Genomic DNA, 24,916 nt, shown 5'->3' with positions numbered 1-24,916 from the left:
TGTGCAGATTGGTGATAACATTTCCTCCTCACTGACGATCAGCACTGGTGCACCTCAGGGTGCGTGTTTAGTCCACGGCTGTTTTCTCTCTATACCCATGACTGTGTGGCTAGGCATATCCCTAATACCATCTATAAATTTGCTGATGATACAATCCTTATTGGTAGAATCTCAGATGGAGATGAGAGGGCGTGCAGGAGCAAGATGTACCATCTAGTGGAGTGGTGTTGCAGCAACTACCTTGCACTCAGTAAGATAAAAGTGCTGATTGTGGACTTCAGGAAGGGTAAGATGAAGGAACACATACCAATCCTCATAGAGGGATCAGAAGTGGAGAAAGTGAGCAGTTTCAAGTTCCTGAGTGTCAAGATCTCTGAGAATCTAACCTGGTCCCAACATATCAAAGCAGCTATAAAGAAGTCAGCAGCTATGCTTTATTAGGAGTTTGAAGAGATTTGGTGTGTCAACAAAAACACTCAAAAACTTCTATAGATGTACCATGGAGAGTATTCTGACAGGCTGCATCGCTGTCTGGTATGGGGGTAGGCTTCTACACAGGACAGAAAGAAGCTACAAAGGGTTGTAAATTTAGTTGGCTCCATCTTGGGTACAAGACTACAAAATACCCAAGATATCTTCAGGGAGAGGAGTCATAGAAAGGCAGCGTCAATTATTAAGGATCTCCAGGACCCAGACAATGCCTTTTTCTAACTGTACCATCAGATAGGAGGTACAGAAGCCTGAAGCCACAAACTCAGCAATTCAGGAACAGCTTCTTCTCCTCTGCCATCCGACCCCAAAATAGACATTGAACTCGTGAACACTACCTCACTTTTTTAATAATTTTTTCTTCTGTTTTTGCATGATTTTTAATCTATTCAATATACATATCCTGTAAATGGTTGATTTATTTATTTATTTTTACTTTTTTTTTTCTTCTATATTACGTATAGAACTGCTGCTTGAACTGCATTGAACTGCTGCTGCTAAGTTAACAAATTTCACGACACATGCCGATGATAATAAACCTGATTCTGATTCTGAAGATCATTACTAATGCCTCCACAATCTCTTCCACCACTTCTTTCAGAACTATCTGGTTCAGGTGATTAACCTATCTTCAGACCTTACAGTTTTCCAATCACCTTCTCCCTAGTGATGGCAACTTCACACCCTTTTGCCCTCTGACACTCAAACTTCTGCTGTACTAGTAGTGTCTTCCATGATGAAGACTGATGGAAAATGTTTATACACTTCAGTCACCATTTCCTTGTCCCCCATTGACACCTCTCTAGCATCATTTTCAGGCTGTCTGATATCTGATCTAGCCTCTATTTTACTCTTTATATATCTGAAGAAACTTTTGTTATCTTCTTTAATATGATTGACTAGCGTACCTTCATTGTCCATCTCTTCCATCTTTCTGACTTTCTAGTTGCTTTCCGGTGGTGTTTAAAAGCTTCCCAATTATCTAACTTCCTGCTAATGTTTACTTCATCATGTGCCTCTCTTTGGCGTTTATGTTGGCTTTGACTTCCCTTGTCAGCTACAGTCATCTTGCTTTTCAAATACTTCTTCTTTGGGGTGTATCTATCCTGCACTTTCTGAGTTGCTCCTAGAAATTCCAGCCACTGATGATCTGTCATTACCCCTACTAGTGTTCCCTTCCAATCAACTTTGACCAGCTTCTCTCCAAGGCTTCTTTAATTCCATTTACTCTATGGTAATACTGATACATCTGACCTTAGATGTTACCAGGTTCAGATATGGCCCAAGTACAGAGTGAGAGACACTAAAACAGGTCGATAGTCCACAGATTTTAATACAAACAGTGTTAAGAGGAAAATAAACAATAAATGCTGGGCCAAACAAGGCTGTTAACTAAAACTCTCAAAAGGAACATGAAGCCTACACTGAGGCTGAAAAGAACATCTAAACATTAAATGAATACCACTAGTCTTCAGAGTTAGTTGACGTGAAAGTCAAATATCTCAGGGAAGGTCAAAAGCGAACAGCAGCAAAGCATCGCTATGTTCTGTCCAAGTCTCGACAAGCACTATGATGAAAAGTATGGAGTTAAATACTATCATGATTAAATAATATTTAGCTGACACATGCAAACTCACAAGCACAATTGCCATATCCATTGTGCTGCCGAATCCGTGGTTGTGACAGGGCCCCCCTCTCTAGGCACAGCGCCTGAGGTGCCTCAGACCTGTGTCGCTGGAAGTCTTGGATCAGCAACTTGTCCAAGATGTCCTTCGCCAATATCCAAGTACGTTCTTCTGGATCATACCCTTCCCAGTCCACAGGGTACTGGACTTTACCACGTAACTGACGAGATGCCAGGAGGCACCACACAATAAAGACAAGGGAACCATCTACCAGGCAAGACGGAGGTGGAGGTGGGGTGACTGGGGCCAGGGGAGAGGTAGTAACTGGCCTGAGCTGGGAAACATGGAATACTGGGAGGATCTTCAGTGATGCTGGTAGATGCAATCTATATGACACCTTGTTGACAGCCTTTTCCACAACAAACGGTCACATGTAGCGCGGTACCAATTTCCGGTTCTTGACTTTCAGGGGAAGATCCCTTGATGCCAACCAGAACCCCTCTTTTGGCTTGAATGGCCTTACTGGTCAATGGAGCCGAACAGCCTGCCGGGAATGCTGTTTCTGGGTGTGCAGCAGAGAAGCCCTGGATCATCTCCAGGTGTCCTTGTAGCGCTGGATCAGCTGTTCAGCATCAGGAACTCCTACATCAATCTCCTGATCAGGGAAGAGTGGGGACTGGAATCCCTTCTGGCATTCAAAGGGAAACATACCGGTGTAGGATGACTGGAGGTTATTGTGGGCCATCTCTGCCCAAACCAATTGGGAGCTCCAGGACATGGGGTTGGAAGAGGCAAGACAGCGCAGGGTTGTCTCCAACTCCTGGTTCACTCTCTCAGTCTGGCCACTGGATTGGGAGTGGAACCCAGATGAGAGGCTAGCTGTGGTTCCTACAAGACAGCAGAAACCCTTCCAAATGTGGGAAGTTAACTGTGATCGGTGATCAAACACTATATCTTGAGGAAAGGCATGGAGCCAGAACACAGGTCTGGCAGTCTCACAAGCCAATAGGAGCTTGGGAAGGGCAATGAAGTAGGAAGCCTTGTAAAATTGATCCACAACAAACAAAATGGTTGTGTTTCCTTTAGACGGGGGCAGACCAGTGATAAAATCTACTGAGAGGTGGGATCAGGGGTGGTGGGGCACAGGCAGTGGCCATAACAGACACGCAGGATACTGGCGTGATGTCTTGTTCTGAGAGCAAGTGGGATAGACAGACACAAAGTCGTGGGCATCTTAGAACATAGATGGCCACCAATACTTTCTCTTTATAAACTCCTGAGTCCATTGAATTACCAGATGTCCAGCCAGATGGGAGGAGTGACTCCATTCCAACACTTTGCAGGGACAAACAGTTGGATGGGAGGAACCCCATCTGAGCCTGGATCTGATTGTTGGGCAGCCCTCACCTCTGCCTCTATTACCCAGATCACTGGAGCAGTGATACACGAGCGAGGAAGAATGGGCTTTGGATCGGCATTGTCCTCAGATCTGTCAAACTGCCAGAGAGAGCTTTGCTGCCAGGATGATAAGTGAGGAAGAAATTGAACCTGTGAAGAAGAGAGCCCACCGGGTTTGACGAGAGTTGAGTCTCTTAGCATCCTGAATATAGGAGAGGTTCTTGTGATCTGTCCAGGCCAAGAATGGATGCTCTGCCCCCTCCAGCCAGTGCTGCCATTCCTCGAGGGCCTTCTTGACAACCAAAAGCTCTCAGTTCCCAATATTGTAATTCTTCTCAGCTGGAGTCAAGTGAATGGAAAGAAAGGCACAAGGGTGCAGCCAGCTATTCGCAGACAAGCGCTGAGAAAGGATAGCTCCAATGCCTACATCAGTTGCATTCACCTCAGCAATGAATGGCTGAGATGGGTCTGGGTGTTGCAGCAGTGGTGCGGTGGTGAAACGTTGCAGTAGAATCCTGCCAAGGTCTTAGTGAGTGCATTAATTGGAGCCATGATAGAGCTGAAGTTCCGGATGAATTGGTGATAAATGTTTGCAAACCCCATGAAGTGCCATATCTGTTTGACTGTAGATGGTTTGGGCCATTCTGCAACTGCCTGAACTTTACTGGGGTCCATTTGAACATTGGATGGGGTAAGTATATAGCCCAAAAAGAACACCTGGTCTTTAAGGAATTCACATTTCTTTAGGCTTGGTGTACAGGTTATTTTCAAGAAGGCATCTGAGTACTCTCCAGACATGCAGGACGTGCTCCTGATGAGAGCGGGAAAAGATAAGGATGTCATCTAAATACACAAGCAAACTCATTCAACATGTCCCTAAGCACATCGTTAACCAAGGCCTGGAATACAGTTGGCCAGACCAAGCTGCATCACCAGGGATTCATAGTGGCCACAAAATGTCGGAATGACTGGGCTGCGGGATATCCTTCCTCCTGTAAAGCATTGAACAGGTTGACTGGAGGTTCGGCAAGATGATTGATCATGTATGCCAATTTTCATGCATCATCACCAAAATGACCAGGCTGGGCTTGGAATGTCAGCTCGCACTGGGTAACCAGGACCTGTGAGATACTGGAAGTGGGACTGAGGCGGCCTGAAGTTTCTGAATTAAGCTGGCAAGAACATTAATGACTGTCAGCTGATGCTGGCTGTTCACTGTAAGTTCATGGATGGTGGCCATGAGTGCAGAAATCGCAGACACCTGAGTCTGATTGTCAGTGGCAAGCTGTTGAACAGCTGCGGCTAGGGATGATATCTATCCCTTCAAGTGAACCTGGGCTTGTTGGCACGCGGTTATCTGCTTCATTGCCTCCGTAACTTTACTGAGAACAAATTCCATTGCCTGTAGATTGTCTCCTTCCTGACCAATGAATGTCACGGCCAAGGTCAGCTGCTCTCTGTCTGCTGGGTCCATTTTTGTTGTTTGAGACTTGCTGTTACCAAGTTCGCATATGGCCCAAATGCGAAGTACGAGACACTGAAGCAGGTCGATAATCAATCCACAGACTTTAATACAAGCTGTGTTAAGAGGAAAATAAACAATAAACGCTGGGTGGGCCATGCAGGGCTGTTAACTAAAACTCTCAAAAACAACACAAAGCCTACACTGCGGCTGAAAAGAACGTCTAAACATTAAACAAATACCACTAGTCTTCAGAGTTAGTTGACGTAAAAGTCAAATATCTCAGGGAAGGTCGAAAGCAAACAGCAGCAAAGCATCGCTATGTTCTGTCCAAGTCTCGCCAAGCACTATGATGTATGGAGTTAAATACTATCATGATTAAATACTAATTAGCCGATACGTGCAAATTCACAAGCGCAATTGCCGTAGCTACTGCGCTGCCAAATCCGTGGTTGTGATTTTAACTCCTCCCTCTCAAATTGCATTGTGAATTCTATCACTTTATGATTATTTCTTCCCCAAAGATTCTTTTACCTAAACTCTAATCAATTCTGGTTCATTGCAGAATCCCCAATCCACAATAGCTTATTTCTAAGTGAGCTCAACCATGAGCTGCTCTAAAAAGCCATCTCACAGGCATTCCAGAAACTCCCCCTCTAGGAATCCAGCACCAACCTGACTTTCTCAATTTACATGCATATTCAAAATTCAATATTGTTACATTGTCCTTTTGACATGCATTTTTTATCTCCGCATGTAATTTGTAGCCTGCATCATTGGTGTGGGTTTGTGCTGATTGGCTTGCATCAAACTAGGCAACATGGCTAAATTATTTACATCATTGTGGCGAGTGTAAGCTGGCAGACCAGACTGGTGTTGTCACTTTGCATTATCAAACATGGTCACAGGAATAGTCAATCAATAGTTTTTGTGTATTTACCATTTTTCTGAACTCGGAGATAGCCATGACAACATTAATTTTGGACATATGGCTCTGTCATCAAAAGCTTTGCTAATTGGAGAGAAAATACAAACAAACTGATGCATTAAAGGACTTAGGAGTCCTTGTGCAAGATTTCTTAAAGGTTAGTTTGCAGGCTGAGTCTATGGTTGGAAAGGTAAATGTGATGTTAGCATTCGTTGCAAGAAGACTAGAATATCAAAGCAGGGATGTAATGTTGAGACTTTATAAAGCACTGTAAGCACATTCTGGCCCCTTAGAAAGGATGTGCTGAAACTGGAAAGGGTACAAAGGACATTCACAAAAATTACTCCAGGATAGAATGGCTTGTCATATGAAGAGCTTTTGATGGCTCTGGGCCTGATTTCACTACAATTCAGCGGAGCCAGAGCCAGAAGGGTAACCTGATTGAAACCTATCAAAAGGTGAAAGGCCTTGACAGAGTGGATGTGGAGAGGATGTTTCAATGATGGGGGAGTTTTTTTTCAATGGTCTTTCTATGATGGGAGAGTCTAAGGCCAGAGGACACAGCCTAAAAATAAAAGGGTGTTCTTTTAGAATGGAGACGAGGAGGAATTTATTTAGCCGGAGAGTGGTGAATCTGTAGAATTCTTTACCACAGCCAGCTGTGGAGGTCAAGTTGTTCTGTATACTTAAGGCAAAGGTTGATAGATTCTTGATTGTTCAGAGCATGAAGGGATACAGAGAGGAAGGCAGGAAATTGGGGCTGAGAATAAAATTGGATCAGCCACGATGAAATGGCAGAGCAGAATTGATGGGCCAAATGGCCTAATACTGTGCCTATATCTGATTGTCTTATGGATAATATTTGTGTTAATTAGTTTCTCCCAAAGGTGTTTGAATCTCCTGAGGTGCCTTACAATGCGTTTCCACTATGTATCTCAAAGGAATCATTTGTCAACACCAAGTATTGAAATAAACAATGTTGTAACTATTGAAATTGGATTGAATTGCCCACCGTTATGTTTGATGTTATGGGCATAAAAATGTGATGTACCTTTGGGTCTGTGAGCCTCTACCAAGGGTGTATCCAAAATGATGTCTTCTTATTGTGCAGAACAAAGGCTCCTTTATCACCAGCTTCACTACTCCCCAGTGACCTTGTTCACAGTCACAACATAAACAACTATATTAAAACTGCTTTCAATGAGAAGAACTAAGATTTATTTTATGCTTACTTTTTGTAGCATACTCACAAGGAGGTATCAGAAGATATTGTTTGAAAATTAAAGGACAAGTGAAACCATGTGTTGCAGTATATTCATAAAGTTAATATGATAGGCAATATCATTTAAGGCGTTCTACACAAAATAAGGATTCATAACCCTCTGTGCAACCTCCACATAATTTAGCAGCATTTTATATAAAAATGTTATGGAGCTGTCATCAGCACAGCAAAAGCCAAAATATATCCTTGATGCAATACTTCACACCAAGCAAAATAAATTCAGTGACCAAGATATGAAATGTATGCTCACAGAAGATTCTATGCACAACAACATATCAGTTGAGTGTTTCATCTCAGAGCTGAGATGTAGTGATGATAAATGCCTACAGTCAGTGGCATCCTATCCCATTATAATGCTGTGATATCACTCCACCTGCTGCTCTTTGGCAAGCGAGAAATGTTTTTGGCTCTTCTTGATATAGCTGTAGCTAGAATGCTAACTGGCACATATTTATTCACAGCCATGTGATCACAAGGAATAAATGCCAGCATCTTTACTTTCTTAGAAAGTTAAGGAGGTTTAGCTTGTTGCTGAACACTAACAGCCTTCTACAGATGTGCTGTTAAAATTATTCTGACTGGTTACATCCTAGTCTGGTATGGCAGAATGCACAAGAACATAAGAAGTTGCAGAGAGTAGCGGACTTAGCCCAGTATGTTATGCCAACGTGATATGCATGTTCCCAGTTATTTCAACTATAACTCATCCTATCCTATCTTCTGGCAAAATGCTATTCCCTTTCCTCAGTTCTTTGCCTCCACCATTCCTGTTCCCAGGATGCAGGTTTCTCTTCAGGGGTATTAAAGATGTCTTTCCACTATTGAACAGGGTTTCCCTCTCTCCACTATTAATGCTGCCCTTACCCACATCTCTTCCATTTCCCATTTATCCATGCTCGCCCCATCTTCCCACTGCCTTAATAGTTATAGAGTTCCTCGTGTCCTCACCTACTACCCCATCAGCCTTCTCATTCAACATGTTATCCTCTGCAGCTTCTGCCATCTCCAAAGGGATCCCATCACTAAACGTATCTTTACCTGCCTCCCCCTCCCCACCCTTCCACTTTCCACAGGTTCACTCCCTCTGTATTTTCTTCTCTATTCATTCCTCCTTTCTAATCTCCCTCCCAAGACCCACCTGTACATACACTTACTTCCTCAACTCCATTCAGGGCCCAAAATAGTCCTTCCACGTGAGGCAAAACTTCACCTGCAAACATGCTTGGGTCATCTATTGTCTCCGGTGCTCCCAATGTGGCCTCCTCTACATTGGTAAATTGGGGACCATTTCATTGAGCACCTCCACACCATCCTTCACAAGCAGGGTGTCCCAGTGGCTAAATGTTTTAATTCTGATTCCCATTCCCATTCTGATACGTCGGTCTTTAGCCTCCTCTTGTGCCAAGATGAGGCCACCCTAAGGGTGGAGGATCAACACTTTATACTCCAACCTCATGACATGAATATGGATTTCTCGTCCTGGTAAGCAAATTACTCCCCCCCCCCCCCCAACTTGGTCTATTACCCACTCTAACCTTTTACTTCTTCTCAGCTGCCCATACTTCCCCATGGGTCCCCTCCTTCTTCCCTTTCTCCTTTCCTATATTACTTTTTTTCCAGCCCTTGATCTTGCCCACCCACCTGGCTTCACCTACCATGTTCTAGCTAGATTCTTTCCCCTCCCTGACCTTCTTATTCTTGCATCTTTCCCATTCATCCTCAATCCTGAAGAAATGTTTCGGCCTGAAGTGTTGACAATCTAATCACTTCTATAGATGCTTCCTGACTTGCTGATCTCCTCCAGCATTCTGTGTGTGTTGCTTTGGATTTCCAGCACCTGCAGACTGTCTGGTGCTTATGATGTACATGAGTTGCTGCATCAGGAAGGCAAAACCTGTCATGAAAGATCTTCCCCATCCAGCCCATGACACCTTCTCACAGCTACCATCTATGTATAGAAGCCTGAAGTCCCACTCACCAGGTTCAAGAACTGCTCCTTTCCTTCTTACGTTTAGCTCTTGAACCAACTTTCAGTATCTTACTCACTACCTCAGTATGGCAACGGGGTGGCACAGTAGCATAGCGGTCAGCACAATGTTTTACAGTACAGACAACTCGGGTTCAATTGCCGCTACTGACTGTAAGGGGTTTTATGTTCTCCCTGTAACACTGTGGGTTTCCTCTGGTTTCATCCCACAGTCCAAAGATGTACCAGTTAGTAGGTTAATCGGTCACTGTAAAGTGTCCTGTGATTAGACACCAATTAAATCATGGGATTGCTGAGCAGCATCGCTAGTAGGCCAGGGAGGGCCTATTCCACGCTGTATCTCCATTAATAAATAACTATGACCACTTTGCACTGCAGCAAACATTTTTGTTCAAATCAAGTTCTTTTATTTTTTTTATATCTTAATTTATATTTTTCTAGTGAATGCTGTGTACCTGCAGCTATGCCCATGTAATATTGCTGCAAATATGTTTCCTGTTGCTCTTTTGCAATAAACTCAACTGGGCTGTTGGTGTTGATTTTGACTTTGATGGTGATCTTGACAATCAGTGACAATGTGGTTTTTACTATTCCACATATGCCAAGGTTGCAGTTAGAACAACTAATAAGCTGAATTGTAGCACAGGTTTCTAACACAATGGTTTGTGCGGGAATTTTGCCTCTGCTTCCTGGCTTTCACCATATTTGAAGTCTAAAGATCACCAAACAGTTGTGCAGTCTTAATCCTGAATACAGTTTATCAATCTGAACTTAATTTTTGAATGCTGGAAATTGTGAAGTGCTCAATGCTAATTGCCAAGTGCTTCTTCATTTGTGCTTGATTGGAAGAGGGTTCTACTAAGAGCTGCATGCTAATTTGGCTGTCTTGGTATTAGTTCAGCTTTGTTGCTGACCAACATTTTTATCTGTCTCCTATCTATGTATTCCTGTTTATTATTGTGGTAGTTCAGTACCATTCACCACATAAATATACATAAATCAAATGCAACTTTGAAATTAATTCAATGGCTAAAATTGCATATCAACATTCAATTTTATGTCCAATAATCATCAAGGTTGGCTGAATTTCTGAATCATATTGAATTGCCACATATTATATTTTTAATTTTTCTTGTTAATTTTTTATTGCATGCAGAAGCTTCAAGTCCCACTCAAAATGCATGATTTTGCTAAACAATTACAACTGCATTTTGTAAGAACACATTGCTTTAAGACCCATAATGTTTATCGCTGTGAAGTTAACATATTTGATAAACAAAATTCTAGAGGGTACCATTTGTCTTTATTAAACTGTAATGGTCATTCTAATAAAAAAATACTGCTTTGATATTTCTTTCAGAGCAGAAGATTATAGCTCATTACGGAATGGAGATGGAGAAGGCAAATTAATAACTACCTGCTGTGCTTCCTGAGTGGTTTATGTGATAAATGGTGTGCCATTAAAAGCTTCCTTAAGTATGGTGAATTGTGCTGCCATTCTATAAATGGCAATTTTCAAAGATTCACCTTCAATCTTAGACATGCAAGCAAGATACTGGCCGGATTTCCAATGTTCATCAGCTGTAAACTTCCTGGGGCATGTTTAAACTGGTAAACTGCTAGATATTCCTGGAGATGTGAAACCTAATATCACTCTGGATCTGGCAGTCATAATAAACTTGCTGCAGCATTGAAGTGACTTCATAGCTTCCGAGTATTTAACCCATCCATGTGGAAATCTTTTGTCATTTTAATAACCTTAGAATAGAAAAGGTTAAAATGAGGTTAAACATTTTAATGTAAATATCATTTAGCTATTTAACACTTCCAAATACAGCTGTGAAATAAACCACTGGTTTATCCAAAATCAAATGATTACAAAAGAAGTGAATTATTTTTTTGTCGGGGGAGGTAACGAAAGTGCAAGGATTTCAAATCCACAAAATGCCATGACAGTTAGATCAATCCTGTCAGACAAAAAAGCCACGTTTTTTCACATGAAATTTGACATGTCTATTTTAATCTGTATAAACTAAAGTTTTGAACAACATCCTGTCAAAGTACAAGAAGTGATTTCATATTTCTACCTACCGTATAGTATGAGAAAGCTGACGTACTGAAAATGAGGTTTGAACCATAACAGTTCATAATTTTAATTTCATTATCTTAACATGGAATCCTATATTAACTTTTAAAGCTAGCAAAAGCATTACTTTAGTTTATTAATCTAGAACTTCAGTGTGTGAGGGACATTTTATATTTTGTAATATAAAAGCAATTGATTATGTTCAGTTGCTGTCAGATATTCAGCAGAGTCTAGTACTCTGCAAAAGGCTTCATTCAAAATTTGATCACCCAGGTATTCAGTCAACATTTTGAAAACTTATCCATTGGCAAGCAATTATTTGATCTGTAAAGGTCAGCAAAATACATATTTAAAAGCCACAAACATGAATTCCTTGATTCTAACTGCCTGTTTGTGACAGGTAAGAAAAATGATTTATGTATAAGATCAGACCGGAATTTTATGAACTTGTTCTCTTATAGTCCAGCCAGGCGGCCAGGTTTCCAAGCAGATCATCTAGATAGCTTTGGCTTAACAGTATGGAATTTATAGTGAAATCTTGCGAGTGCAACTTATTAATCGTTTGTCCTTCCTTTGGCAGGTCTCTGAACCAAGAGTGACTTACTTTCACTCTGTTTTTGTGTGCTCTGAAGGCAAAGATGGGACAGGAGTTATCTGAAGGAGTGGTCAGCTGGGTAATTGATGAAGTGGTGCACTCCTTTCACTGGCCATGTTTATGCAATACCATCCTGAATGCTTCTTAAACATTTTTGGCGATCAATCCAGAATTTGCCAGAGTAATCAATGAAGTTATGTTTCTTTGAGTTTACTTTGAACACATCCTTGAAACCTTTCCTCTTCTCCGTGCTTGGTAGTCTCTTGCCATGCCTGAGCTCAGAATACTGTGCCTGTTTCCGGAGTCTGATTGTGATATGAGATTGTTGTGGCTTGCTTGCTGTAACCTAGTGACTATGACTGGGGCGTCAAAGCTGTAGACATCAGCCCAGGAAAGGACACGGATTTTGGTTTGGAAGAGTACACAGAGACAAAATATTAATGGACAAAGATGCCTACTTTAGGAATCTCAGGTCTCACAAGTACATCGGATGGCAGAGATCATGGCTGACCAATAAACCAAGATTTCTTTTTGCCAATGCTGCATGCATGGTTTTCAAATTATCTTTTTCTCAGTCAACCAAAGGCAGTGCTGGCACACTGAAAATGGTCATCTTCAATGTCTACCTTCACTGATAAGCGTCTTCTGAGAGACAGATACTGAACAGTGACCAGTTTTCTATCAGTTCACGGAATATATCCATTCCTGTGAAATTTTTACTACCACAATGGTGTGTATTTAGCTTGTAGGCCAGTTGCTGGGGTGGATAGCCTTAGTGCTTCAAGTGCAGTCTCATCTGTTATTTACTATTCCTGAAGATAATAGGAAAATTATGTGGAAAAAGCATGATCTCTCCGGTATATATGTCAATAACTTGGCAGGTAACTGTTAAACAGGGACCTATAAACACATTTACAGTAGATAAAGACACACGTTTTCATTTACCTCATTGGTCCTGGACACATTAAGAGACGTAGCATAAAAATCAAGGCTGACATTACTGCACAATACAAAGGTGTTGTCTTTCTGAGAACAAGATATCTTAGATAATGTCAACCACTTTGAGGAAGAGCAAGAGAATTACCATGAAGTTTTCTCCAATAGTTATGCATTGATATACACGCTGGAAATAGATGCTCTAGTTATTTTTGCATTGGTCTTTGTGGGAGTTTGCCATAGGGGAATTTGGTTGCCATATTTTAGATATTTGCACAGTGACTCTATTTCAGATGTATATAATTAATTGCAAAGCAAGAATATAATTGAAAGCATTTTTACCATTACTGTATGCATGTTAGTTATATAAAATGTTATTATTTGCCTCATTAAGATAACCAGTGGTATACAATATGATCCATGTATGCTGCAAATTGTTTAGAAAGTACTTATTATTAGAGTCACCCTGAGTTAGCTGCTAAGATGAGCTCAATACAATGACAGAATTAGCTAATTTAAAATTGAAAGTAACTGCCCCATGATTATGGAGAGATCCTATTTTTTTGCAGATGACCTGCAGTTGATTTTGTCCATCAGTCAATAAGCACACAAAATTACTCAATATGGTAACCATCCATCCATAGTAATGTAATAATGGCAACAAAGCACAAAAGACTGATAAGAAATACACATTTAAAAAGTGGAGAGAGAAATCTTTCCACTTTTATTAAAAGTGGAGAGACAGTACCTGCAACCTAGGTTCATTCCCCACCGGTGTCTGTAAGGAGTGTGTATGTTCTGTTCATGAACACATGGATTTCCTCCATGTGCTCAGATTTCTTCTCAGATACCAAGGATGTACAGGTTTGTAGTGGGCTTAGTAAGGTGTGGAAACATGGTGACACCTGGGGTTTGCCCCCAGCACATCCTCCAATTGTGTTGGTTGTTGATGCAAATGACTCATTAACTGTACATGTGTCAAATAAGCTAATCTAATCTAATTTTAGGAAGCTAATTCTGCTGTTCAGAGGAATGAACATATATACACATATTGGAACTTCAAATTTAATCACATTATGGGAGTCTACTTGTGTCTATAAGCCAGGTGTTCCTGACCCAGAGACACCTGCATAAAAATATTAAAAGGGAAAGGAGAGCTACCTCAATTTTGTCCTATAATTGTGTGACTCCACAGTAAATAATGGCCATTTACTGTATATCTAAGTGATGTGAGTTCTTTTTTTTTTGGAACTAACTGGGATAGGGTTCATGCAAGCACAATGGATCCATACAACACACACAAAATGCTGGAGGAACACAGCAGGCCAGGCAGCATCCATAGGGAGAAGCGCTGTCGACGTTTCGGGCCGAGACCCTTCGTCAGGACCAAAGGATCCATACCATTTTTAATTAAATCTCCTCAAGAAGAAAAATTCATATATCCAAATGCAAATCTCTTTCACATATGTTCATCTGTGCAGCTGGAACCTTCATATAAATTTGTTACTAATTATAACCTTGATTAGTTAACAATGTACATAATCAATTGAAGGCTAAATATAAATCTACTACTAAAGTAACAGGTTGCTGCTAAAGTGTTAGCTATCACTAGTGATCAGATATTTAAGTCGTGTGTTTTAAAAACTTTACTGATTTCAAACCGTATCACCAAATATTGAGATAATTTAAAAACAAACTCATTATTGGACAGTGGCATGTTCTGTTGTATCAAATGTGCCAATGTGAGCAAAACAGTAAATAAACTCTATCCTCTACACTGAGAGGTTTCTATTCATATGAATTTTCAATGCATACTAAAATAGAAGTTCCATAATAACTCTGGTGTACAAAATGATTATATATACTCTCAGTGGCCACTTATTAATTAATGTTCCTAATAAACTCATCATTTAGTGTATGCTTGTAGTGTTCTGCTGCTGTATTCCATCCACTGCAAGGTTTGACATGTTGTGCATGCAGAGATGCTCTTCTGCACACCATCATTGTAACATATGGTTATTTGTGTTACTGTCGTCTTCCTGTCAGCTTAAACCAGTCTGGCCATTCTCCTCTGGCGTCTTTCTTAACAAGGCGCTTTCACCCACAGAACTGCTGCTCACTGGATGTTGTTTGTTCTTTTTGTACCATCCTCTGCAAACTCAATAGACAGTTGTCCATGAAAATCCCAGGAGGTAAGCAGATTCTTAAATATTCAAACCACCCTGTCTGGCACCAACAATTGTTCCACGGATGAAGTCCCCATTCTGATGTTTGGTCTGAACAATAACTGAAGCTCTTGACCACATCTGCATGCTTTTATATATTGAGTTGCTGCTACATAATTGGGTGATTAAATATTTACTCTAACAAGCAGGTGTGCAGGTGTACCTGAAAAAAGAGGCCACTGAGTTTAACAAGTGTATCATTTCTTCAAAGTTACATGGGCAGTTCAATTAAGCCCTTCTTTCCATGAGGTAATCTCAGAATGCTTTTAAGTAGTTTGCTTCCAAAATGTATATTTAATCGAGGGAAATTGTGGCAATATTTTTGTTGACAGTATTAATTTTGCTTTGATTCCAGACTTTTTGGCAACTGTTGTCGACTTCAAGCATCTTTGAAGAGGCCATTGATTTTTTTGATGAATTGATCATGCATTAAAACTGACTTGGGTCTCTTAGCTTGAGAGAAATGGGGTCAGACCATAACTAATTCTCACTTGTCCAATGATAGTCATTGGAAACTCAACAGAAATAGGCAATTTGCGGGTGTTTTACAACCAATAACTTCAGCAAACACTCTGAAAATAAAAGAGTGGGAAAACAAGATTAATATATGCAAATAACCAAGATAATCAAGAAGGCTTTCCAGACATATGGTGTAAAGGATAAATGAAGTGCCTTGTACTAAAAGAGTGGCTACTTCACCATGCTTAGTGCAGTAACATGAAGATAACTAGAAATGGCTGTATTTGCCAGGGTAGAACTTAACTAATTTTATCAGAAGCAAATGTTGTGAACATTAAACAAATTATATTCTTAGTATTATTTGTATTCAGTATAATTCAGGTAATGCATACAGCATACTATATTACATACATAAATTACAGCAGCAAAGGAGAATTACTTTGGCTGTAACAAGATTGAAGTCATTGTTGGAAGCAATATTCTCATTCATTATAAGCAGAACACTAACCATTTTTTTTAAATCAGTAATGCATCCAATTAATCTACCAAATTGTTCCCGTGAAACATCATAAAAAGCTTGATTACAGGAAGATCTTAAAGGTAGAAGGCTGAGGGCTTAAGGTCTAAAGATAAGGGCTAAGTGTAGCAAATCTGAAGGAAATTAAACAGTTGAAGGAAATTAAGTATGCAGAACAGATGCATTTTAGACAGAGAAACTTAAAAACATCTCAAAAAGTTTTAAATAAGTAAAAGAATAAAGAGATGACATATAAATACCTTCAATTGAAACATATGAATATACTAAGTCCTCCAGGTCTTTCAGACCACATCTCTACAGCATTATGACTCCATTGCTGAACTCAGCGGTCAGATAAGTTAGAGTTTGATCTCCAACCTGTTATGGACTTTTGTAATTGTACTAACGTCTGTGATATTGTGAAAACTGAAACTGCTAAAAATATGCAGATTATAAATGAACCAGTGGCTTCTAGTAAGCATCATTCAGCCTGCTAACATTCTCTCTCTCTCTCTCTCTCTCTCTCTCTCTCTCTCTCTCTCTCCCCACCCTCCCCTCCCCCTCCCTATTTCCTGCTCCATCTTTTTCTTTCTCCCTCTCTCCCTCGCGTCACTCTCTCAAAATCTTTTTCACACTGATATTTGCCTTCGAAAAGATGCAGCTCTAGGAGAATATATTTTAGTCAAGATGCTATTCAAGATAAGAAGAACAAAGCCACTTAATCTGAGCAAAGCATGGAAATCCCATCAGAGAACAAAAGAGAACTACTTCAAGGTTGGCCACCCTAGAGTAGAACAACCAATGATTTCAACAGCAAATTAAAATCTAAGTATTGCAGATGCTGGAAATCTGCGAGTACAGCCAAAAAAAACAGGAACTCTCAGCTAGTCATCTCCCCCTTTCTTGTTTGCACAAATGCTGTCAAGCCAGCTTAGTATTTCTAGCTTTTCTGTTCAGATATTGAGGATTTTTTGATTTTAATTTGCAGAAGTATGGCATTCTTTAAAAAAACATGTTGATTCCATGATATTTACATTACCCAAAACTTAGCTCTTGGTCGTGGAGAAAATGTTGTCTGCTAACATATTAAGTTTCAACAATAGTTTAGCCAAAGACTGAACTGAGAGATCTCAAGAGAACTTCCTCTTCTCTACAAAGCTGTGGAAAGGCATCAGTCTGGTTGTTGTGTACATTCTTGAATAGGCTGTAATCAGGAATTCTCTGCATGGGTGTTAATGTTACTCTCATACCTCTTCCCTTATTGTAGCATGGAAGACAAAGCAACCTCTGGCATCCCCAAGGACTATTTTAATTTTAATAAAGCTCTATCTTAATTTTAAACATAAATATAAATCTAATTCAGCCCCATGACGGAGAACTCAAGTCCAATTTTTTTGGAGCCAGAGGTTATAATCATTATACTACCAGAAATCTCATAATAATTTATGTGCTAATTAGTCCTGATTTACATACACAAAATAAGTTAAGTAGAAAGTAATCTTGTTTCAGTAAAACAAACCACACACATTTGATTTTTGAAACTACTGTATATTTATGATATTTTTGGAGATAAGACAGAAATGACATACTAATTAAAAGTAATGTGCATGTGCAATTTAACCTGGAAAACAGGATGTTTAAATGTTAAGAGATAGTCAGGTATTCTGAGATTTAACTAATTGCTTTGAAAGTTTCAGATTTTGAACAATGTAATATTTTCATGACAAATTTGTAATGACACATTTTGAAACTGAGAGGTTATAGTGAAAATGCAAGCAGGCTTTTCCAACTAACATTAGGTGGGACTATAACCAGGGATCATGGGTTAAGGGTGAAGGGTGAAAAGTTTAAGGAGAACATGAGAGAAAACTTCACTCAGAGGGCCATGAGCGTGTAGAATAAGTTGCCAGTGAAGGTGTGCATGTGAGCTCAATTTCAACATTTAAGGGATGTTTGGAGAGGTACAGTACATGGATGGTAGGAATATAGTGGGGCCATGATCCCAGGGCAGGTCGATGGGAGTAGGCAGTTTAAATGGTTTGGCATGGAATAGATGGGCCAAGGGGCCTGTTTCTGTGCTGTACATTCCTAGGACTCTATAAGCCAATTAGTCCAATACAATGATGAAGTGGAGTGGGCTGGTAACAGGCAAGGACCATTGGCTTAATTGTGTTGTGCATGTGGAGGAGTCGTGTAAAATTATGGTAGTGTGCAATTGAGATGTTACCATAAGCACAGCATGTAATGAACCTTGGATAAATGACACTGTTTAAGTTACTTAGATACACAACTGAATTTGTGCAGTGGCAGTGACATCAACCATTATACACGACTGATGACACATCTGCTAAATTGTTCCATGGAAACCCGTCAAACAAACAGCATAAGCATCAACAGGAAATACGATCCTAACAGGAAGAAAAGTTTCCCATCATTACTCAGGTGAAGCCTTCTGCTTTCTTCCATTTGAGCTACACACTGATCTTTACACAGACTGTCTATCTCTGTCACTACAAACCTCTGTCCAACTTTGTGACTGCAGGATTAACTAGTGCCACTCCTGTTAAAGTACTGTTCACAGATTCCACATCAAACCCCCTCACTACATCCAGTTAAAAGCAATGGCGATAACATTCAAAAGCAATGTGTTCAATACACTTCTTCATATATTTAACATGTATGGATGTATGACAGAAAATGAATTTCTCACTTCCTCGGGGTAAGAGATTTGGAATCTTGGAGAGAAACAAGAAAACAGATGGCACTAATGGCTGAACATAAGATATTGAAATATTGTCATATATTAACATCAGATTAACATGATGCATTGCTAATGTTCACACACTACTAAAATGTACTACATAGTTAGTCCCTTCAGTTAACAACATTGTTTTAATAGGCCTTAAAGATTGTTATTAATGTCAGTGCTTTCCTCTTACAGATCTGCACACTGGCCATAACAAAATATAAAACTGGAGCAACAGACACAAAATGCTGGAGGAACTCAGCAGGCCAGGCAGCATCTATGGAGAAGAGTACAGTCAGCGTTTCCAACTGAGACCCTTCAGCAGGACTGGAGAAAAAAAGATGAGGAGTTGAGTTAAATGGTGGAGGGAGTGGAGGGAGAAACATAAAGAGATAGGTGAAACTGTGAGGGGGAGTGGTAAGTAAAGAGCTGGGAAGTTGATTGATGAAAGAGATATAGGGCTGGAGAAGGAGGAATCTAATAGGAGAGGACAGAAGGCCACAGAAGAAAGAAAAGGGGGGAGAGCACCAAACGGAGGTGATGGGCAGGCAGGGAAATAAGATGAGAGAGGGGAAAGGGGATGGGGAAAGTTGAAAGAGGCCATTACCAGAAGTTTGAGAAATCGATGTTCATGCCATCAGGTTGGAGGCTACCCAGACAGAATACAAGGTGTTGTTCCATCAACCTGAGTGCGGCCTCATCGTGACAGTTGAGGAGGCCATGGATAGACATATCGGAATGGGAATGTGAAGTAGATGGCCAGTGGGCGATCCTGCTTTTCTCTGGTGGATGGAGCAGAAGTCTCCTAATCTATATTGGGTCTCACTGATATACAGGAGACCACATCAGGAGCACCAGACACAGTATATAACTCCATCAATCTCAAAGGGGAAGTATTGCCTCACCTGGAAGATCTGTTTGGGGCCCTGCAGATGAGTGAGGGAGATGAGATTTCCATGAAACTAATGTCAAAACTTCTCGATTTATTTGAATTATACAATTGAGAGTGCTTTTTGAAGCTAAATTAGTTAGATCTCCTGAAATATGCTCCTATTATAATAACAATGATTTCATTTCTACCTGCTTAGAATTGATGACAGGGGAAGAAGGGGTATCTTCCCCTAAAAGGAATGGTAAAGATGAAAACCAGATACATGAACAATTATAAGAGGCAACATACAGGGATCAACCAGGGAGAAGCAGTACAACACATCACTAAGAATTTGGAATACATGTATGTTGGTGCTTGGAGAGTACCAGGCAAGGTTTAGAGATCTGTAGGTATAAGCTGATATAAGAGTTCATAGTCACAGCATTAAAAGGCAGGGCTATACCAACCCTAGCCCCTGAACACAAATCTCAGAACCTGAGACCCTGCCCAATGACCACTCTGATATTCTTGCAAAAATAAATGAAGAACAAGAGCTGTCATCGGTCACTAACTGCTTGAACCTGATCTCAGTTAATAAGTCACAGCTGATCCGATTGAAATCTCAACTTGCATTCCAATCACATTTTCATGGTATCCTTGCTTATTAATAATCAATCTATTTGCCTTAAAATATTCAAAGATTTGCTTTCAACACCCTTTGATAAAGAAAATTTCACAGACTCTCAGAAAAAACATTGCCTCCTCTCTATTATATTTTTAACCACAGGAGTGAATATCCTTTCCATATCCTCCTCCTTGAGCACCTCGGCTTTTGCTCATATGGTCGCAATGTCTTTCACTAGTTCTAAGTATTTTTGATGATAAGACACATTTAAAAACAAATGAGGAAATACATTAGCAAAACATTGAAAAGTAGTAAATAATATAGTTATTTAAGAATATATGAAATTGCAAATATGATACTGAATAATTATTATACATTGAAATGAAGAAAAATAAATAGCATACAGCACAACCTTTATGACCTTGTAAATAAAGATTACTGGCTGGCTTGTGTAAAGCTGAGAATCTAGATAGAAATTTTATACAACCACTTGGCGTAGAATCTTGGTAACTCTTAAGTGTCAATTACTTTATTATTGTCATGCACATAGAGATATAATGAAAAGTTTTTGATTGTATGCATCCAGATGATCACTCCATTGATAAGTATATTAGGTAACACAAAAGAAAATGAAAATAAAATCAGAATGCACAATATACAGTTGTTACAGAGGAATTGCTGTGCAGGTAGAGAAAAATAAAGTACCAGGGCCACAACAAGGTATATTATGAAACCAAGCATTCATCTTTATTGTCTAAGAGGACTGTTCACGAGTCTTATAAAAGCCAGGGAGGAACTGCTGGCACATGTACTCAAGCTTTTGTAACTTCTTCCTGATGAGAGGGAGGAAAAAAGGGAACAAGCAGTGTGGGACAGCGAGTGACCAAGCTGGCAGTTTTTCCAAGGCATTGGGATGTGTAAACAGAGTCAATGGAGTGGGGATAATTTTTGTGTGGGATTCAGCTACACATCTAGGGCAAAGCCAGAGATTGGTGTGCATACATCTGACTTCCATTATATTTCTAATTTGTGCACTTCATTGTGTGAGGGAGGAGGGAACATTGGAAAGACCTGATGTACATTCTGCAGAGAACCAGGATTCTCCCAAGACTTCCTCAATATCAGCCCATTCTGGAAATCAGAATGAAACAAAGAGAAAAATGGACATAGAATATCTGAGATAAGATAAATTTGCAGCACAAAGTACAATGATATGCTTGATGATTGAGGGCTAATGTTTAGATAATGGAACGACAGAGACACTTAATTGTGATGAAGAAAGAAAGGGAAGTGTGACACTCATGGATTGGCATAATGGAGCTAATGACATTCTGCTGTATTGCATAATGACTCAAACATTTATCCCAGCCAGTGTTTGATGAAAGGTTTTTAAAAAGTACCATTGGTCCTTTTATTTCATTGAAGTTAAGCTGGAAAGGTATTTAAGTGTGGTGAACATGTGTAATAGGGTAAGATTGGGAAATTCATGAATGTTGACTTGTTCTCCAGCAAAGTATAGTATCTAATATGTCCATGTCTTTTTTTTATTTCCCATCAGACATACAATAAAGGAATGGATACTTTTATCTCAAAATTTCACCTTCAATGTCAATACTGTCACCATAACTGAAAAAAAGAGGTTGGAAGAAAAAAGCTAAGATATTGAACTCCTTCAATCCCAATTACATTATGCTATTGTAAACATAAAAAGAACATTTCCTCTGATCCTAGCATGCTAGTGAAATTGTGAACGTAGTTTGAAGATTTCATTTGGTATCTGTGGGGTGATGACATTTTAAATCTACTGGGAAGATTTCAACTGATCTCTGTATGCTAATAACATTATAAATGACACAGAAAGATTTTCTCGCTGTCGGCAATTCTGTAAATACGGGGGGTGGGCGGGGGGTGGAATTTGTTCTGGTTTCTGTCTTTTGTAAATTTAGCTAGTAGATTTTGCTTGACCTACCGATTAGCTATGCTATAAATTTAATGGTTCTTGACATTTCTGACAAAACCATAAAAACTTGCTGAAAGAATAAATCACCCATGCTGAGCACAACAATTTCATCAACTTTGTCTCTGACTTACACCCTGCCCTTAAATTTGCGTGGTCTATTTCTGATACCATCCTCCCTTTTCCTGATCTGTCTGTTTCCATCTCTGGAGACAAAAACTATAGATTAACATCTTTTATAAAGCTACTGATTCCCACAGTTATCTTGACTATACCTCTGCCATCCTCTATCCTGTAAATAAAACTATTCCCTTTTCTCAGCTCCTTCATCTCTGCCACATCGGTCCCCAGGATACAGCTTTCCTTTCCAGGACATTAGAGTTCTCCTTCTTCTTCCTCCACTGTAGATTCTGCCCTCACCCACATATATTCTGTTTTTCCAAACACTTGCGTTCACTCCAGCTCATCCCAAGCGGCCACAATACTACATCTGCCCATTCACGTCCTCCCTCACCTCCATTTGGGGCCGCAAGCAGTCCTTCCAGGTGAAGCAAATCTTCACCTGTGAATCTGCTGGGGTTAGCTATAATTTCTGGTGTCCCAATGTGGCCTCTTCTATATTGGTGAGATTCGTTGGAAATTGGGGGACTACTTTGTTGAGCATTTCCACTCTGTTCGCTGTAAGCGGATCTTCCTGGTGGCCAAACACGATAATTCCCATTTCTGGTCCAACATGTAGTGCTGCACAAAGACAACAAATTTCATGACATTTGCTGGTGATATGATACCTGATTCTGATTCTGATTCTGTGCATAGCCTCCTCATGCCAAAATGAGGCCTCCCCCAGGATGGAGGAGCAACACCTTATGTCGGGTCTATGTAGCCTCCAACATGATTTATCCTTCTAGCAAAGAAAAATTCTCTCCCGTCCCCTCTTTTAGTATTTTTCACTCTGGCCTCTTGCTGCTTCTACCTCAATAGGTATATATAGAGAAATTAGTCACTGAAAGTAAGCATGCAGATACAGCAGGCAGTGAAGAAAGCTAATGGCATGTTGGCCTTCATAACAAGGGGAGTTGACTATAGGAGCAAAGAGGTCCTTCTGCAGTTGTGCAGGGCCCTTGTGAGACCACACCTGGAATATTGTGTTCAGTTTTGGTCTCCAAATTTGAAGAAGGACATTCTTGCTATTGAGAGAGTGTAGCATAGGCTCACAAGGTTAATTCCCGGGATGGCGGGACTGTCATATGTTGAAAGATTGGAGTGACTGGGCTTGTATATACTGGAATTTGGAAGAATGACAGGGGATTTGATTGAAACATACAAGATTATTAAGGGATTGGACATGCTAGAGGCAGGAAACATGTTCCCAATGTTGAGGGAGTCCAGACCCAGAGGCCACAGGTTTAAGAATAAGGGGTAGGCCATTTAGAACAGAGTTCAGGAAAAACTTTTTCACCCAGAGAGTTGTGGATCTATGGAATACTCTGCCTCAGAAGGCAGTGGAGGCCAATTCTCTGGATGCTTTCAAGAAAGAGTTAGATAGAGCTCTTAAAGATAGTGGAGTCAAGGGATATGTGGAGAAGGCAGGAACGGGGTACTGATTGTAGATGATCAGCCGTGATCACATTGAATGGCAGTGCTGGCTCAAAGGGCTGAATGGCCTACTCCTGCACCTATTGGCTGTTATCTATTGTCTATTGTATATAATATACATCCTGAAATTATTTTTCTTCATAAATATCCACAAAAAACAGAGGAGTGCCCCAAAAATGAATGACAATTAAATGTTGGAACCCAAACCCCTGCCCCCACAACTCTCCTCTCCCACACATAAGGGGCAGCAAAGCAACGACCTCTCCCTCCCCCAACAGCAAAAAGCATCGGCAACCCCCACTGAGCACTCAAGCATGCAGCAAAGCATCAGTAAGGACACAGACTTCTAGTACCCCAAAGACAACTCGTTCACTCGGTAATTATACATACCACAGTCTCTCTCTATCTCCCTAATAAGGGAAAAAGAGATGCCCCTGTTCCACAGGGACAGGGGAGCCATAACAAAACAACTCACTGATTTATGGAGCTAAAAGTCTGTTGTGTCACTTTTTCTGAGCTCTGTGCCCAAAAGAATTTTTCCGGCACACGGCCAGCAGCCAGCTTGCCGCTTTCGATCTGTGTGCTCCCACAACACACCAGGCCTTGAACTCGCCCACCTCCAGAGCTACAAAAATCCGGCACCTGAAGACGTGCAAGTCTTCCGTGCCATGTCTTAGGCATATCGAAAAGCTGATGGTCATGAGGCCCTGAGAGAGGGTCCCATTTCCACAAGGAACCAATGTCAGCATGTATCTCCAGGTCAGGGTCTTCAAAAGAACCCTGAAAGGGAAAAATTAAGATATTAAAGATAGAAATAGAGCTGTTTCTGAAGATGCAAACAAAGATGCCATCATCCTCCTAACCTCCCTCTAGCTATCCTCCTTCTCCTCCATTCACCTTTTTATTCTAGCATCTTCCCCCTTCCTTTCCAGTCCTGAAGAAGGGCCTTGGCCCATAAGTTCAACTGATTATTCAATTCTATAGATGCTGACTGACTCGTTCTGTTCCTCCAGCATTTTTTATGTGTTGCTATCACTGAAACATGTTTAGAAATAGTGAGTGACAGATTTTTTTCTCCCAGTAAAATCTTTCACCCCAGTATAAGTATATTAGAGTGAAGTTTACAAAAAGT

At 40.4% G+C, this 24,916-nt stretch overlaps 1 long non-coding RNA gene across 2 annotated transcripts in view; it reads right to left on the bottom strand.

Annotated features, from left to right (window-relative positions):
* LOC132398206 (uncharacterized) overlaps window positions 1–24,916 on the bottom strand; it is a 187,048-nt gene that overhangs the window by 40,700 nt on the left and 121,432 nt on the right. Inside the window, exon 3 of one of the 2 annotated variants that reach the window (XR_009513576.1) lies at window positions 10,339–10,929. The exons of the other annotated variant lie outside the window; for it this stretch is intronic. This is a non-coding gene — a long non-coding RNA (uncharacterized LOC132398206). Of the gene's footprint in view, window positions 1–10,338; window positions 10,930–24,916 lie in introns of those variants that run through there. 2 annotated transcript variants of the gene reach the window in all.

This window comes from Hypanus sabinus, chromosome 8 (genome assembly GCF_030144855.1).
Source record: "Hypanus sabinus isolate sHypSab1 chromosome 8, sHypSab1.hap1, whole genome shotgun sequence".
Lineage (NCBI taxonomy): Eukaryota > Metazoa > Chordata > Chondrichthyes > Myliobatiformes > Dasyatidae > Hypanus > Hypanus sabinus.
The sequence above is the reverse complement of the archived record's forward strand: the minus strand, read 5'-3'. Positions and strand labels throughout refer to the sequence as shown.